Genomic DNA, 16,810 nt, shown 5'->3' with positions numbered 1-16,810 from the left:
CAGTATTTATGAGGGTGTCCAGCTGCTGGACACCTTTTTTGACCAGAAGAGTAGTTGTGTTGATGGCTTCAGGGTGATTATTGCAAAATTCGGGGACTCTTAAAGCTCTTCTAAGGTCGTTGGTTGCTTCACACTCCAGGAGATTGTGAAGTAATGGCTTTTCTGTGACAGTTTGGCAGAAGATGCATTCTCTCTGTCTGGGTTCACCAATCTCCCAATTGTGTCTGTAACCAAGACGTAGTCTATATAATCGAACAGCTATTTCCCCTGTGGATTCCTTTTGAAATATTTAACCTTTCTAATTTGGTTGCCTGAAGATACCATATTGCAGAGGGCGAACCTTCAGCTACTCTCTGGTGTAGATAAGCTTTGTTGAGGTGTGAGAGTTTTTTGGTGATGATGTTTTTTATGTTCTCTAGGCTGGGTTGAATTGTTTTATGTATCACTGGATGACGAGTTGCCAATTTAGCAATTTCATCGGCTTTCTCATTTAATGGGATGGGATCCCGTTTAAGGTTATGTTGAGTCCTTTGCCTTTAGCGACTGCTCCAAGATACAAAATGGTGGTAATTATTTCCACGTTGTCTTTCCACTGTTTTTGTCCTAATATTTGAAGTGCAACTTTTCAGTCTGTGTGTATGATTGCATTTTGAGTGTTTTGTGCAATCACATATGCGAATGCCTGTTGTATGACAAACAGCTCAGTTTGGGTTGATGATTCTGGTCCTTCCAGTCTCCAATAGGCCTGTACGCTGGTCGTGCAAAGAGCAGCACCAGCACCCTCATATTCTGTGAAGATGTGGGTGACTACTGCTACTGCAATGCTATACATTTGTTTTTATCATGGGCCTTAGGATTGTTGGGTCATAGGCAGCTTTTTTCATTGGGAGACTTTCTATTACTATTTTGAAGGTAGACTCCTTACACGGTGCGGAAGAAGTGTAGTTTGGGTGTGGTTGATCACCCTCTCTATCAAGAACTATGCTTTTTAAATGTAGCCTGTTTAGGACATTTCCTGCTCTGGCAGCCCAAGAGTTTCCATTGTTTTGGCCAAGTCCAACCACCAAGGCCTGCCATACTGGGATTGGATCACGAGAAATAATTATCTTATTGATAATTGCAGCGGTTCTTTGTGATATTCTTTCTTGAAGAGAGGGCAAACCCGTTTCTAGTCTTAGAGTTTCAAGCCTGGTCCACATTGGGCCTCCCAGTGCGGCTCTCATACCATTGTTTTGGGCAACTTCAAGCTTTTTCCACTGATGATGTGATAGACTTGTGAGTGCAGGTGCGGCATAGTCGATCACTAATCTGACTGTCTGTACATAGTATGTGCGAAGGACTTGCAGAGTAGCTCCTCCAGAGAGGGATGTTAGCTACCTGAGGATTGCCGTCCGAGCCGCAGTTCGCTCTCTTAAGTGACCTCAGCATTAAAATTCATGTGTGTGTCCAGGATTATTCCTAGATACTGATAAGTGTCCACCCATTCAATTGGTTGACTCTGTACTGTGAGTTAAATGTTGGGCTTCGCTATTTTTATGGGCATGGCTTTTGTCTTTGTGGGGTTGAGTCTAATACCAATCTGTTTTGCCTCTTTACTGATGCAGTTTAAGCATTTGGGTGCAAGGCGCACCGCATCCCTTCCATAACTGTACAAACTGGAACTAGCAGGTCCATTGTTCATCACAATGAAATGTGTGAAGTAAAACATGTGTATGGGGCAAGTAACAAAGTAGACTAACAGATGTTGTCACAGCTCGTATAAGACTTGGCTACAAGTATCTCTGGCAGTTCGGCTTGTATAGGGATCTAGATGAAGTAAAGTGTAAAGTGTGTGGACATAGGCAGGGACACACACTCGAACACTATATCTTGGATTGTAGTAAAATTGAGCCATTTAGAGATCAATCTACGCTCACTCTGTATGATATGGCAATCTATCTTATTACCATGGATGAATTACCTGAAATCCTTGCATTATATCCATATTTCGCATCCAGTAGATAAACGACATATGAGATGAAGAAACAAGTAGTGTATTGTGAAGACTAATAATAAACAGAAGCTACCCTATGACTATCTCCATTGGTTAAACTATTATGTATTAGCGATAAGACCTACCATTAATATATAATGACTTACTGTAAATGTATAGCTCTTGAAATAGTACTTTCTCTGTAACTAGCTGACAATGTAACTATAACGTGTGAAGGATAGATGAAATTGTTTATGTAATAATCTAAGATGAGGTCTGATAAAGACCCTTTTGTGCCCTCTGTAATGCTTTTTGCGCTACCGCTCACAGGATGGGTATGAGGTGCACAATAAACTAGCTGCCTCAGGCGGCAACAATCAAATGACCTTTGTAAACCTCACGTCGACTGCTTCTTTGAATGTATAAACTTCTATGTGGTAATATCCACGATCACCAAGCCCAAACAAATCCCCCAAACATGTGCTAAACCCTTGGACCACATAAGGAATAACATAATAGTTCCCCTCCCTCCTATTGCCTCTAATATAGTCAGACAGAACAACCGACCACTACCATACCTTCCTCATAGCAAACATAGACATAACTATGTTTAACAAGTAATCATAACTTTTCTCATGACCATGTAATTATAAATTTTTCTCTTCCATAATACCGAGGTCCATCTGTATGGCATACACGCCATATTACCTGTGTTAAGAGCAGAGTCAGGTCCCACAGTGTCAGCTTGCTCCACCACTCACTCCTGTACTACTGACAAGAGTCCCACAGTGTCAGCTTGCTCCACCACTCACTCCTGTACTACTGACAAGAGTCCCACAGTGTCAGCTTGCTTCACCACTCACTCCTGAACTACTGACAAGAGTCCCACAGTGTCAGCTTGCTCCACCACTCACTCCTGAACTACTGACAAGAGTCCCACAGTGTCAGCTTGCTTCACCACTCACTCCTGAACTACTGACAAGAGTCCCACAGTGTCAGTTTGCTCCACCACTCACTCCTGAACTACTGACAAGAGTCCCACAGTGTCAGCTTGCTCCACCACTCACTCCTGAACTACTGACAAGAGTCCCACAGTGTCAGCTTGCTCCACCACTCACTCCTGAACTACTGACAAGAGTCCCACAGTGTCAGCTTGCTCCACCACTCACTCCTGAACTACTGACAAGAGTCCCACAGTGTCAGCTTGCTCCACCACTCACTCCTGAACTACTGACAAGAGTCCCACAGTGTCAGCTTGCTCCACCACTCACTCCTGAACTACTGACAAGAGTCCCACAGTGTCAGCTTGCTCCACCACTCACTCCTGAACTACTGACAAGAGTCCCACAGTGTCAGCTTGCTTCACCACTCACTCCTGTACTACTGACAAGAGTCCCACAGTGTCAGCTTGCTTCACCACTCACTCCTGAACTACTGACAAGAGTCCCACAGTGTCAGCTTGCTTCACCACTCACTCCTGTACTACTGACAAGAGTCCCACAGTGTCAGCTTGCTTCACCACTCACTCCTGAACTACTGACAAGAGTCCCACAGTGTCAGCTTGCTTCACCACTCACTCCTGAACTACTGACAAGAGTCCCACAGTGTCAGCTTGCTTCACCACTCACTCCTGAACTACTGACAAGGACAAATGAAGTAATACAAGCATCAAACAAAATATATATTAATAATCTATTTCCGAACAATCCAGTGACTGATATTGTGTTGGGATAATCAGGAAGTGTTTATGGGCAATATAGAGGCAAGTGAACCGGGCAATAAAAACATATTGCTTTCGTAATCATTAAGATAATCAGCTTTATTGAATTTGGTGCATGGGAGTTTCCCTCTATAAGAACACTATCAGTGATAGAGTTCTCAAAGAGTGATAAGGACACTGCCGGGTGTTTCTGTACAGCTGATAGTGTCGGAGAGGGAGGAGACGGGAGGGGGGAGGGGGAAGGGGGTTACTGGGAGAGAGGAGGGAGTGGGGAGGCACAGTACGTGAAGCTAGGGAAGGACTGGCACAGTAGTACGTGAGCAAATACACTGTACATTACTGTAACTTGTCCCTTGTGAGACACAATGTATGCCCCCAACACCACAATGTGCATGATGATGTGACATTAATTTTGCCTCCACTCACATTGTTCATGATGATGTGACATAATGTATGCCTCCACCCACAATATTCATGTTGATGTGACATAATGTATGCCTCCACCCACAATGTTCATGTTGATGTGACATAATGTATGCCTCCACCCACAATGTTCATGTTGATGTGACATAATGTATGCCTCCACCCACAATGTTCATGTTGATGTGACATAATGTATGCCCCCACCCACAATGTTCATGTTGATGTGACATAATGTATGCCTCCACCCACAATGTTCATGTTGATGTGACATAATGTATGCCTCCACCCACAATATTCATGTTGATGTGACATAATGTATGCCTCCACCCACAATATTCGTGATGATGTGTCATAATATATGCCTCCACCTACAAAGATCATGGTGATATGACCTGATGTATGCCTCCACCCACAATGTTCATGTTGATGTGACATAATGTATGCCTCCACCTACAAAGATCATGGTGATGTGACCTGATGTATGCCTCCACCCACAATGTTCATGTTGATGTGACATAATGTATGCCTCCACCCACAATATTCATGTTGATGTGACATAATGTATGCCTCCACCCACAATATTCGTGATGATGTGTCATAATATATGCCTCCACCTACAAAGATCATGGTGATATGACCTGATGTATGCCTCCACCCACAATGTTCATGTTGATGTGACATAATGTATGCCTCCACCTACAAAGATCATGGTGATGTGACCTGATGTATGCCTCCACCCACAATGTTCATGTTGATGTGACATAATGTATGCCTCCACCTACAAAGATCATGGTGATATGACCTGATGTATGCCTCCACCTACAATGTTCATGTTGATGTGACATAATGTATGCCTTGTGGGAAAATCTGACTCCAATGTTTGAATTAATTAAAATTATAAAACTTCAGTAGCTACGAAGGAACACCACTTATTGAGAAAAAGTGGAAAACAAATAATGAGCAAGTGGTTTAATATTAATACCAAGAACTAGTGTATTATGGATCTTAATGGGCCTATGGATCATCATGGACATTGTGGGTGGAGGCATACATTATGTCACATCATCTTGAACATTGTGGGTTATCTTGAGATGATTTCGGAGCTTTTTAGTGTCCCCGTGGCCCGGTCCTCGACCAGGCCTCCACCTCCAGGAAGCAGACTGTGACAGCTGACTAACACCCAGGTACCTATTTTACTGCTAGGTAACAGGGGCATAAGGTGAAAGAAACTCTGCCCATTGTTTCCCGCCGGGGCCTGGGATCGAACCAAGGACCACATGATCACAAATCCAGCGTGCTGTCCGCTCGGTCGACCGGCTTCCCTGCGGAGGCATACATTATGTAACATCATCATGAACAATGTGAGTGGTGGCATACATTATGTAACATCATCATGAACAATGTCAGTGGTGGCATACATTATGTAACATCATCATGAACAATGTCAGTGGTGGCATACATTATTTATCATGAAAATACGAGCCAAATTTTCTTGCACAAATTGGGGGGTACGAGCGCTAAGATGTGAATACGTCCTAGCACCAATAATCTAACGCTGGTTCTTCCGTTAGAAACAAATGTAAATGTAAATGCATATTATATTTCATACACATAAAATCAATATAAAATGAAGTTAGTAAATTTTGGATATCACTCATAAATAATAAGTAAATGGCAATTTTCAATATAAATCATTTATGTAAATGTAGTACTCTATTAAAAATACTACACTACTAGAAATACAACGTCAGCTTAGCTGTTCCGTTGATTTGATTGCAACATGTGTGGAGCGGTCACGAGGGCGCACTTGTTGCAACACGTGGCTCAAGCATACACATGGAGGAAAGTTATTCTTTCCCTTTTCGCTGCTACCGCTCCAGCTGAAAGCAAGATTAAATGTAGAAATTGTCTAGGCTAGAATAAATATACCACTATTTCTGACTGAAAGTGGGAGCCAGGAATTAAATGAAACTAACGAAACTGATTATGTTGTTATCGCGTGGTGTAACGAACAAGCAACCTACACGTGAAAATGTTATCAAAGTGCACTCTATAAAAAATATCAGTAGGAAACCAGAGGAATTATGCTCGCCGGAACTTGTGTTGAATGCAGATGTAGACTTTCACGAACTCTGGCATCCGCGGCTGCAAGGGTGATGTAAATCTGAGTCGTTTAGTGGGCGCTCTGCAATACAGTAACTCAAGCAAGATGGATGCCCACGCTCTTCTCGTGCACGAACGCTGTTAATGGCATCAAGTCTCCTCCTTCCTTACCCTGAATGCGCATGTGCGGCTCTAGCTAGGTACCTCGAGCATAAATGAATTTATGTATTTCGAAGTTAATTAGGAAAGGAAGAGGTTGTGACTAATATATATGTCACAATTAAATTTTTCATGTTATAATATAACCTCTCGCAGCGTAAGTCGGTTTACTAAAATTGCGTAAATAAATGAGAGGTATATAAAGGGGAATTATTTTACCCTTTAATAATTTCCATTGGAGTGGTGGTAAGCAATTATCAAGCAAGGAAGTAATAAACTTGACTGTTTAAATCCAACAATATGTGGAAATATTCCTGTGGCTGCCTGTCGAAACATGCAGTAGGAAGGATTTGGCAGAATATTGCGCCTTATAAAATCATGATTATGGTTAATTTTACAAATTAGTAATTTTTACTAATTTGTAAAATACTTACTTTAACTACTTTTGGTTAATACAAAAATGTTGTATAAAAATACAAAGGATGTATGAAAATTGGTGGTTATTTTTAACATAACTCTGGGGGGAGAGAACTCGGGTCGTAGTTCAGGTCTTTGTACTAACGTACACCTGTCTCTCCATCCTAAAGTTATGTTCATGGGTTAGTACGCACCTAACGAATGTCCTGAATCTGGCAGATATGACTCTAAGTCACCATCGGAATGTAAATAAACATTGAAAATATTGAACAATTATCTGTAAGAAACAGAATAATAATATTAAAATGAAACATGCATAATTAGATCATTTAAGATCAAGGAGACTTCGACAATACAATGAGGTCACTGTCCAGGGTCACTATGTCTCGTAACTGTCGGGTTACTGGACATTAACTCATCACTGCATCAGCATGGTCACCTCAAGTTTAAATGATGAGTTATCTACACTTAATAAAAATCAAAATATTGTTTAAGTTTCAGTTTACAGTTCTGAGAAGCGACTCTAGATGGTCTAGTGCTCTGTTGGGCAGAATCACTGTCCTCTGAAACTTGGGTTATAGGTATCTCTGTAGAACATTCATGTTTTGCTAACTCTAAGGTACTCTCATCTCCAGCATTTATATAGTAGTAGTGCCTCGACACTGAACATTAACAATTCATAAAATACCATGGCAGTCAGGATGGATATCAACAATTTTGCATATAGGCCAATCTGATCTGGGTCCATCACTGTCTACTAGGTCAAGATCACCTGGTTTGAGTTGAATTTTATTATATGGGCTTGCAGCTCCATAGTGATATTCTCTTAGAGCAGTGAGATATTCACGTGTCTAGATCTCATTCCATTTCTCTATCACTCTTGAAAGAAGTTTATAACTCTCCACTAAGTCACTCGCTCTGACGCATGAAGGGTCAGCCGGATCCTCATCTCCCAGAGATATAAGAGAGCTGAGAAGACCACCATGAATCAAATGAGAGAAACTCAGGGGTTCTCTTTGGGAGAAATCGTCCGATAGATAGGTTAATGGTCTGTTATTGACTCGTGCCTCAATTTCTGTGACAAGGGGTTTGCAGTTCAGTGAGATTAATTTTCTGCCATTGTAAGGCCTTTCTGAGGCATTTCTTGACAGTTCACACCATTCGTTCATAAAAACCGCCTTGCCATGGTGCTCTTGGAGGAATGAATTTCCAGTGGTACTGTCTCTGTTTGAGCCCAGAGTGTACTTCTAGATGGTTCCATATTTCTCGTAAGCAGGCTTCTCCTGCCACGAAGTAAGAGTCCATTGTCTGAAATCATTAATTTTGGGCAAGATCTGTGTGCAGCAAATCTGCGAAAGGTTTGGAAAAAGGCTTCTGCGCTCATGTCAGAAGTTACCTCAAAGTGCACTTGGAGTTAACCCAAGGTAACCCAATCCTTTGATTAAGGATTTGACAGTTCGGCGACCTTGGGGAAGCCAAAATCTCTGTCTAAGATCAGTGAGAGTATCTAATACTCCACCATGCAATGTACCATGTTTATGGTAACATAGAACTATGAGTTTAGTTATGATGTGGTGACGTGGTAGAAGTATAGGATTCTTTGTATCTAAATTTATTTCTGCATGAAGCAGACGTCCTTCGCATCTCAAAATGTTATAATTATCTGAATCAAACCAAATGCCCAGAGACTTATTTAATTTTTCTAGGTGTCCATATACTTTCCCATAAGCCTCTAGTTGAGCTTGTTTGACCCAATATTTGATTGGACTAGGAAATCGATATTTGATCCCTATCTTGTTGAGGAAGTCAAACACGATTTTGGTAACTTTTAGCAGTTTATCTAAATTGGAGTAATGATAAGGATTGATAGCTGAAGTTCGAAGGGGTTCTGGATCTACAACAGGAGTAGTGATATTGGTCACAATGACTTGTGGCCTTTGTTGGGGCCACTGACCACTAACCAGCCACTGAGGGTCCAGTAAACCACATCCTTGTTTTAACTATTTTTTTTTTTAAGTTAAACTTCTAGACAAATAGTCAGCTGGATTGTCCTTGGTAGGGACATGTTTTAATTTGTAACCAGCAGAGTTCTCGAATTTCCCCTACTCGATTGCTGACGTAGGGAGTTTTGTTGTTGTCGTTTTTTACCCACTATAATACTGCTTCGATGTCTGACCACACTATTATTTCACCAAAGTGAATATTACTGAGTGTTTTGATCAGGCAATGAGCCAGTCTTACACCTATTAATAAGGCAGTTAATTCCATTTGAGATAATGACCTCTTTTTAATCGGGGCTACCCTTGTCTTAAATGTAAGCAAAAATTATTGTCGAGAGTTAACTAGATAGGCTACTGAGCCATATGCTTTGCCTGAAGCATCGCAGAACACATGTAAATTTGTGGGCAAATTCAGTGCCAAGGCATTTTGAGGAAACTGTAGAATACTTAGTTTACTGTAATCCGGAATTAACTGTTGCCATTTTTCTTGGAGATCCTCTGGCAACGTTTCATCCCACCACAAATTATTTTTCCAGTACTCCTGCATGAGAAGTTTGCCATTAATTAGAATAGGACTGAGTAGACCTAAAGGGTCTAACATGGGAAAGACCTAAAGTAGACCTAAAGGTTTGCTAACATGGGAAAGTAGTTTTTTCATAGTTAGGGGTGAATTGTTGATTTCCACTGACTTGATATTTAATTCGTCCATGGAAGTATGCCGCTCCATGCCTAAGACTTTTAATTTGTGAGGAACCTTATAATCAGGGAATTCTTCCTCGATTATCCAATTCAGTTGTTTGTTATTTGAGGCTCACGACTGTAAGGGCATATTGGCTCCTAATTATTCACGGTTAGCCTCATGGTAAATTTCCACTAGCTTATTTTCATCATTAGTGGTTCCTTGAAAATTTTTGACGTATAAATTGTTGCTGATCTCGAAAAGCCTTGTAAGAGCTATTAGACTTCTTGAGATGTGTATCCAGAGTAGCCTGGAGTAAGAATGATGACGATGTCGCTCCAAACAGTACTGATGCAAACCTATAAGAAATGACGTCGCTAATGGGATCCTGTGGATCTTTCACCCTGAGAAATTTAGTAAAGTCACGATCCTCTCTTGCAAGCCTATTCTTAAAAAGGCTTTACTGGTGTCGGCCTTATAGGCGAAAATGCCAGAACGAAATCGTAATAAGACATCTTGTAGTCTTTGAGTTAGACTAGGACCAGTTTGTAGACAATCATTTAATGGCACTCTCTGCCTTTAATTTGGCACTGCAGTTGAAAACAGTCCGAATTGGTGTCGTAACTGAATCTTTTATGACAGCATGATGTGGCAAGTAATGCCCTGATTTATGATTGTCTTGGTCAACAACTTCTAAAAACTTATTAGTAAGTTGCTGCTGTATAAAATCATGATACAATTGTAATTTATCTGGCTGGTTCCGTAGCCTAGTTAATTGTGAATTTAATTAGGTTGAGGCCATAAAACAATTTACTGGAAGTTGTGGTGGTTCAGTTTCCACTTAAGTCTCACCCAATATTGATTATCTTGAAAAAATAACAGTGTCAAGATGTTGTTGATAAGTCCATGTGTCCTCTGGACTAGGTTGATCAGGGACTATAGCCAAGGTGTCCAAATCCCATAATTTGTATACGGAGAGATTAGACTCATGATCCTCGGTTTCGTCACTGACATGTAGTGGTGACTGCTTTAGGCCTAGTCACACCACTATTGAATTATTTTGTTGATTACTAATAAATTTAGATTTTGGTTGGAACAACACTGGTCCTGTGACTAATTTACCTCCAGCTGACAACAATAAATTTACCTCTCGTTGCCTGGTGCATCCGGTAATAAATCTATAGTAATAGTCAGCTCCAATAAGAATACCAACATCGTTGAGACAGTCTGTATTTATTTTATGGTCCACTTGCCTAATACCGCTGCGTTTAAGAAATCTGACTGTGTGAGCAAGACCTGTAACATGTAGATCAGAGGGGATCTTGTAAAGATCTTGTAACAACTATAGCTTGTATTGGGCTAGTGCAGCCTCCTAAACGTACTAAGACTTTGACAACTTGATAGTCACGAGGTCCACTGTTGGTTAGGAATCCAGAAATATTTAAGTTCACTCGAGTAACAAGCTTCAGTTTCAACTGATCAGCTAACTGCTGAGAAATAAAGGTTTTCTGTTAACCATGGTCAAAGAGCCCATGAGTGGAAATTCTAGATCCCTTAGTGATTAATTTCAATTGAGCCATTGGCAATGTAGTTGTGTTACACGACTCTGTTGCAAGTACACTTATGTCTTGATGCGCCTTGCAATACTGTACAGATGTAAATGTTGTATAATTCTTATGAGGATTAGTTAATATTGATTGATCACTACCACACAAGGAGTAATGGTGTCTACCCTTGTTGCACATAAGTACAGCTATTAGGGTCATGAGGACCCCATGCACTCTGTGCATCGGTGCAATTCTTGCAAACGATGAATTCGGGAATTACGGTCTGGGTAAGTGCTACACTTGTAAGATGTTCATTATGGCAGAACAAACACTTCTTCATTGTAGGAGAAGTGGTAGGAGTTGCACTCACTACTGGGGATGATGGGTTCACTGTGTAGATACCTACATTTCCAGGTTTCCATTTGGGAGATGATTTATTGGAATTTGATTTTACTGCAGTAGTGGCAGTACGTTGGGGTTTATGATGAGAATTAGTAGAGAAGCTTGACATTCTCTTCCCATCTTTATTAGCTCTTTGTCTTTCGACTAAGGAGCGTAAACCTGTGATCTCGTTCATGGTCAGAAAGGTTTTGTTGTACAAGGTACACAATTTGTCTAAAGTTTCCTTTGGTAATTTACGTCTTACAACTACTCTTGTCATCCATTAAGCAGTCTGAATTTGGACTTTGAGGCTTAAGGCCTTGAGTAGAGACTTTTATTCTAGACTGAAGGTTTGAAGAGAATCTGTAGAATTATTAGCAGCTGGTAGATCCAGCAATTTTCGTACTAAAATAGTAATAGTTCTTTCTTTGTTATCATTGTTTGTCTTAGGGCCCGAGCAGGAATGTCCCCCCCCCCCCCCAAAAAAAAAAACAATAGCTGCTCTTACGCAATTGAACAGCTAGGTCGTAACTATCACTGGTCATAGTTATGTTTGAGATTACTTACAAAGCTTCATCTCGTAATAAACCTTGTAAATAAGTGAACTTGGTTGTTTTGGTAATGTTAGTTTTTGAGTTAGTTTTTCATTCTCCATCCACAAATTTATTCCAGAAGTCATTCCAACTTTCATTCTCACCAGCAGAGAATGCGGGTAGACTGATCTGGGGTAATTTAACATCAGGTTCTGGAAGTGCTGTAGATGCTGTTATTAATTTATTTTTTGCAATCTGCTTTTTGAAGGGTTGAAGTTTAACCTGTACATCATCTTCATACTGGATTAAATTATTTACAGTGTCATCAAGCTCAGTTTCACCTATTGAGGTTTTGTAAAGTTCTGTCAAGTATAAATTCATATGTTTGCTTAATTCGCTCGAATTTACTTTCGGCAACTTGAAGAAACTTTTCTAGCTCAATATAGTCAACAGGTGACTGTTGTGACAGATTTTGACATTTGTTAATCTGTTGGGTCAAGTGACCTTCCATGCCTGTAAGGGCGTTTTTCATTCTGTCAGCCGTCTCCATCTTGATGGTTAAAGACTGATCTGATAGAAAATAGTTGTTACTAATGTAACTGGGATATTGGCTCATTTAATGGAGCTCAATATCAATATAATAACCTAATGTATTTGGCTAGGCTACACCACCTCGTTTGGAGGTTGTTTTACATATTTAACTATAGCTAATAGCTATATTTGAGTGATAGCTAATATTTGAGTAGTACTTGAATGTCACTATTGGAATTTCAGCCGGTTAGCTCATCAATTATCACCATCCGATGGGATAGTGAACATTCAGTAGCACTCCAAAAATATGCAATATAATATATTAAATACACAATAAATGGTTTATAGATCCCACCCTAATTAGGGTCAGCACAAATTCGAATAATATGTATGTACACCAGTACTGGCTAAATAATTTCTCCTTAGGAAATGACTAAATAGTTTAGGCTGCAGTTGTGCAAACCTTATTACAATTACAGTCTAAAACTACCTCATTTAAGGTTGGCATATATATATATAAGCAATAGTGTAGTAAATTGTGCAAAATAGTGCTATGTGTTTGGGATTTTTTGATAAATAAGTGATATATAATATGTACACTTAGAAACACAAGTAAAAATGATAAATATATACACTAAGTTTGATTTGCCAGCCACAACCGTTTGTGATGATTGATAGTATTGATTAATTTATTGAGCACATGGGTCCTGGACTCTCGGGACAGATGTACACCGTCTGTGGCCAAGCTCTTTTGATATGGTCTTGCTGTAGAATCAATATAAGTGGCTTCCAATCTTACTCTTTTTCTCAGATGAATGTTTATGTGTTTGGCAGAACGCTGATAATATTCGGGACTCACTCTCCAACGGTTATCACTTTTTAGTGGGTGAGGTTCCACCTATGTGAATACTACAGAGCTGCTAATTAGTTTAAATGAACTGACAATGACGAGTAGGATGGATATCATTATCACCTAAATAAATTATGGTTAGTTGGTGAAGCCATTCTAATGCAGGTGTTAATATTCAATTGTTATAAAAATTGTGAGCAGTTGCTCCTGGTGACCTGAAAATTCTCACCTCGGTGTGAGGTATAGGTCTAAGAGTTGTGGGTAATTGGCTATGTCCCACTAATGCTATTTTATACATGAAGTATTAGTAGAAATGTTGATAATAATTAATGAATTTTAGGCTATAATATGGGCAGTTTGCTGACAGCTGCACATAATGGAATATACTGGTATATAGCCTAATAATAATGACACTCGATAGTTGGTGTTAGTAAGTTATATAGGATCAGCTATTTGGATTAATATGCTGGTCTCTAAATGTTAATGTATTTACTGATTTGGGTGAATCAGTAATCATAGATTTTAATGTGGTTTAGACTATAATATGAGTTAGTCTGTTGACAGCTGAAAATGAAATATATGTGTATAGCCTAATAATGGTAACAAAATAGTTAGTGGATCTTAATGGGACTGTAATTTATCATGAAAATAGGAGCCAAATTCTCTTTCACAAATTGGGGGGTACGGATGCTTACATACGAATACGCCCTAGCACCAATAATCTAACGCTGGTCCTTCCATTAGAAAGAAATTTAAATGTAATTGTATATTATAGTTCATACATACAAAATCAATATGAAATGAAGTTAGAATATAATTGACATCACTCATAAATAATAAGTAAATGGCAATTTTCAATATAAATCATTTTTGTAAATATAGCACTCTATTAAAAATACTACACTACTAGAAATACAACGTTAGCTTAGCTGTTTCGTTGATTTGATTGCAAAATGTGTGGGGTTGTCACGAGGGCACACTTGTTACAACACATGGCTCGAGCATACACATGGAATGAAAGTTATTCTTCCCCTTTTTCACTGCTACCGCTCCAGCTGAAAGCAAGATTAAATGTAGAAATTGTCTAGGCTAGAATATGCCACTATTTTTTTTACTGAAAGTGGGAGCCTGGATTTAAATGAAACTAATATTAATCATGTTGTTGTCGTGTGGTGTAACGAACAAGCAACCTACACGTGAAAATGTTATCAAAGTGCACTCTATAAAAAATATCAGTAGGAAACCAGAGGAATTATGTTCGCCGGAACTTGTGTTGAATGCAGTTGTAGACTTCCACGAACTCTGGCATCTTATCTTGAGATGATTTCGGGGTTTTAGTGTCCCAGCGGCCTGGGGCCGGATTCAGGAAGGTACTTACGAAGGTTTTTCCTCTTAGCTAAGAGCGTTTTCCGTCTTAGCGCCTTCGTGGCGGCTACGTCCGTATTCAATTAACTACCCTAAGTGGAAAAACCTTCGTAAGTTGATTCCTGGATTTAAGTGTGGTTTCGACCACTCGTAGCTTTACGTAAACTGGATATAAGTAATTTTTTCTCTACTACATAACACTGGGATCGATTTATGATATTGGAACATGACCAAAATATTATAGCTGGTGAATCTAGTGAAGAGGAATCCTTCGTGTTAGTTATATATGCATTCTCTGCTTGAATCTTGAAGTAAATATGTGTTTGATGATAGTAGAATTAGTTTTATAATAGCAAGATATTATACCAGTAGTTATTAAGTAAATAAACACTGGTGAACATGAAATATGAGAGAAGGTGATGAGCCCTGCCTGATGGGATCATTTACTATCACCAAATGCGCCTGTTCACCTAGTAGTAAGGGTGTACCTTAGCTATACATACCCATTTCTAATTTATTTAGTTTGGTTTTATTTTGAAATTAAATCTGGGTGAGACATAAAATAAAAATATGCTGCACAAATGATGTTAGGTAAGGAAAAGGGTAAAAATGTCAAAAACTTTATTCATTGAATACTTAAAGCTATAATTATGACTATATAGATTATTAAAAAAGAGAGAGGGAAGTAGGGGTCCAAGACCTCTTCCTGTTATACAATTTGGGTGTGGAACAAGTAATTATCAAAAGAAGGCACCATGCCGGGAAGGCTATGTAGCAGTAAGGCAGTGAGGTGAGGCAGCTACTTATTTGAGAAATGCTTATTTTATTTACCTTATAAGCTGAGGCAACTTATTTTATTTGAGGAATACTCAGCTGATTCCTCTACATTTAGCATGGAACAAATTTGTGTCCAAGACCTCTTCCTGTTACTCAATTTGGCTGTGTGTAACCAAACTAGAAGTGCTCTACAAATCAAGGGACCCAGAATGTGGAATGACCTCCCGAATCATGTCAAAGGCTGTACCTCTCTCAACCAGTTTAAGAGTTAAACCAAGTACTGCCAAATTAACTCCATGTAACCTAACTTACCTCCTAAATGTCAACCCATGTCTTGCTATTTTTTAAACAACGCTGTTCACCAACATGTGCAATTGCTGATTTATGCTATGTTAACCCCCTTTTTGTATTTTTTATTCCTTCTTTCAACACAATTTATACCTAATCCCGATTACTATTAAGTTTTAGTCTGTGTTTTTTTTTCCCCACACCTTGCCCGAAATGCTATGAGTATTAGTGGCTTTAGGTATTGTATGTACTAGCTCTGCCTATAAATCCATCATTATGTTTGTAAATCAACTGTATGTACTTTTCCTGAATAAAATGTATTTATTATTTATTTTTTAATCAGTAAGTATTAAAAGAAGGCACCAAGCTGGGAAGGCTATGTAGCACCATTGTGTGTAACAATAAACCAAATTTTTTTTAACAAATAATGCACCTGCATGGGAAAACAAATCCTGTCAGCTGTAAAAATATTGATGCAGTTATTTAAATGAAAAATATAATGAAAGAAATATTACTGGTTTATTTTTATCCTATCTTTTTGTACTGTACAGTATATCCAAGGAAGTGAAAAATTGAGACATAATGCACAATTTAATGAATGATTAGCAGTTCAAAAGAAATATGACTTGTATTACATATCAACATGAGATCTTAATGATCCATGGTCAACATGATTTAATAAGGATAATACAGTACTGTATTTGTAATGCAAACTATAATTTAAAATCTTTATTACTGATTTTTTTTTATTAAGAAGATTAGGTATACACAGCAATGTGCTGCTACCCTAGTCTATATGGAATATTACACAGTGTAGATAAAAAAACTAGCTATAAATTTATCTAATACTCCCATCTCACAGGATGGTTAGACATACTGTACATGGAATCAATTTAGAAAATACCAGCCTCAATACAAAAAACAAATCAACTCTGACTAAACAACTCTAAGCAATTTTCACAAGAGGTAATTAAGCACTGAATCATGGAAACATTATATTATAATTACTTACCAGTTTCTACAAAACTCCTCTCAAACAATGTATTTTTAAACATGTTTAGGTAT

Source organism: Procambarus clarkii, chromosome 2, assembly GCF_040958095.1.
Source record: "Procambarus clarkii isolate CNS0578487 chromosome 2, FALCON_Pclarkii_2.0, whole genome shotgun sequence".
Taxonomy (NCBI): Eukaryota; Metazoa; Arthropoda; class Malacostraca; order Decapoda; family Cambaridae; genus Procambarus; species Procambarus clarkii.
This window is presented reverse-complemented; position numbering follows the sequence as displayed.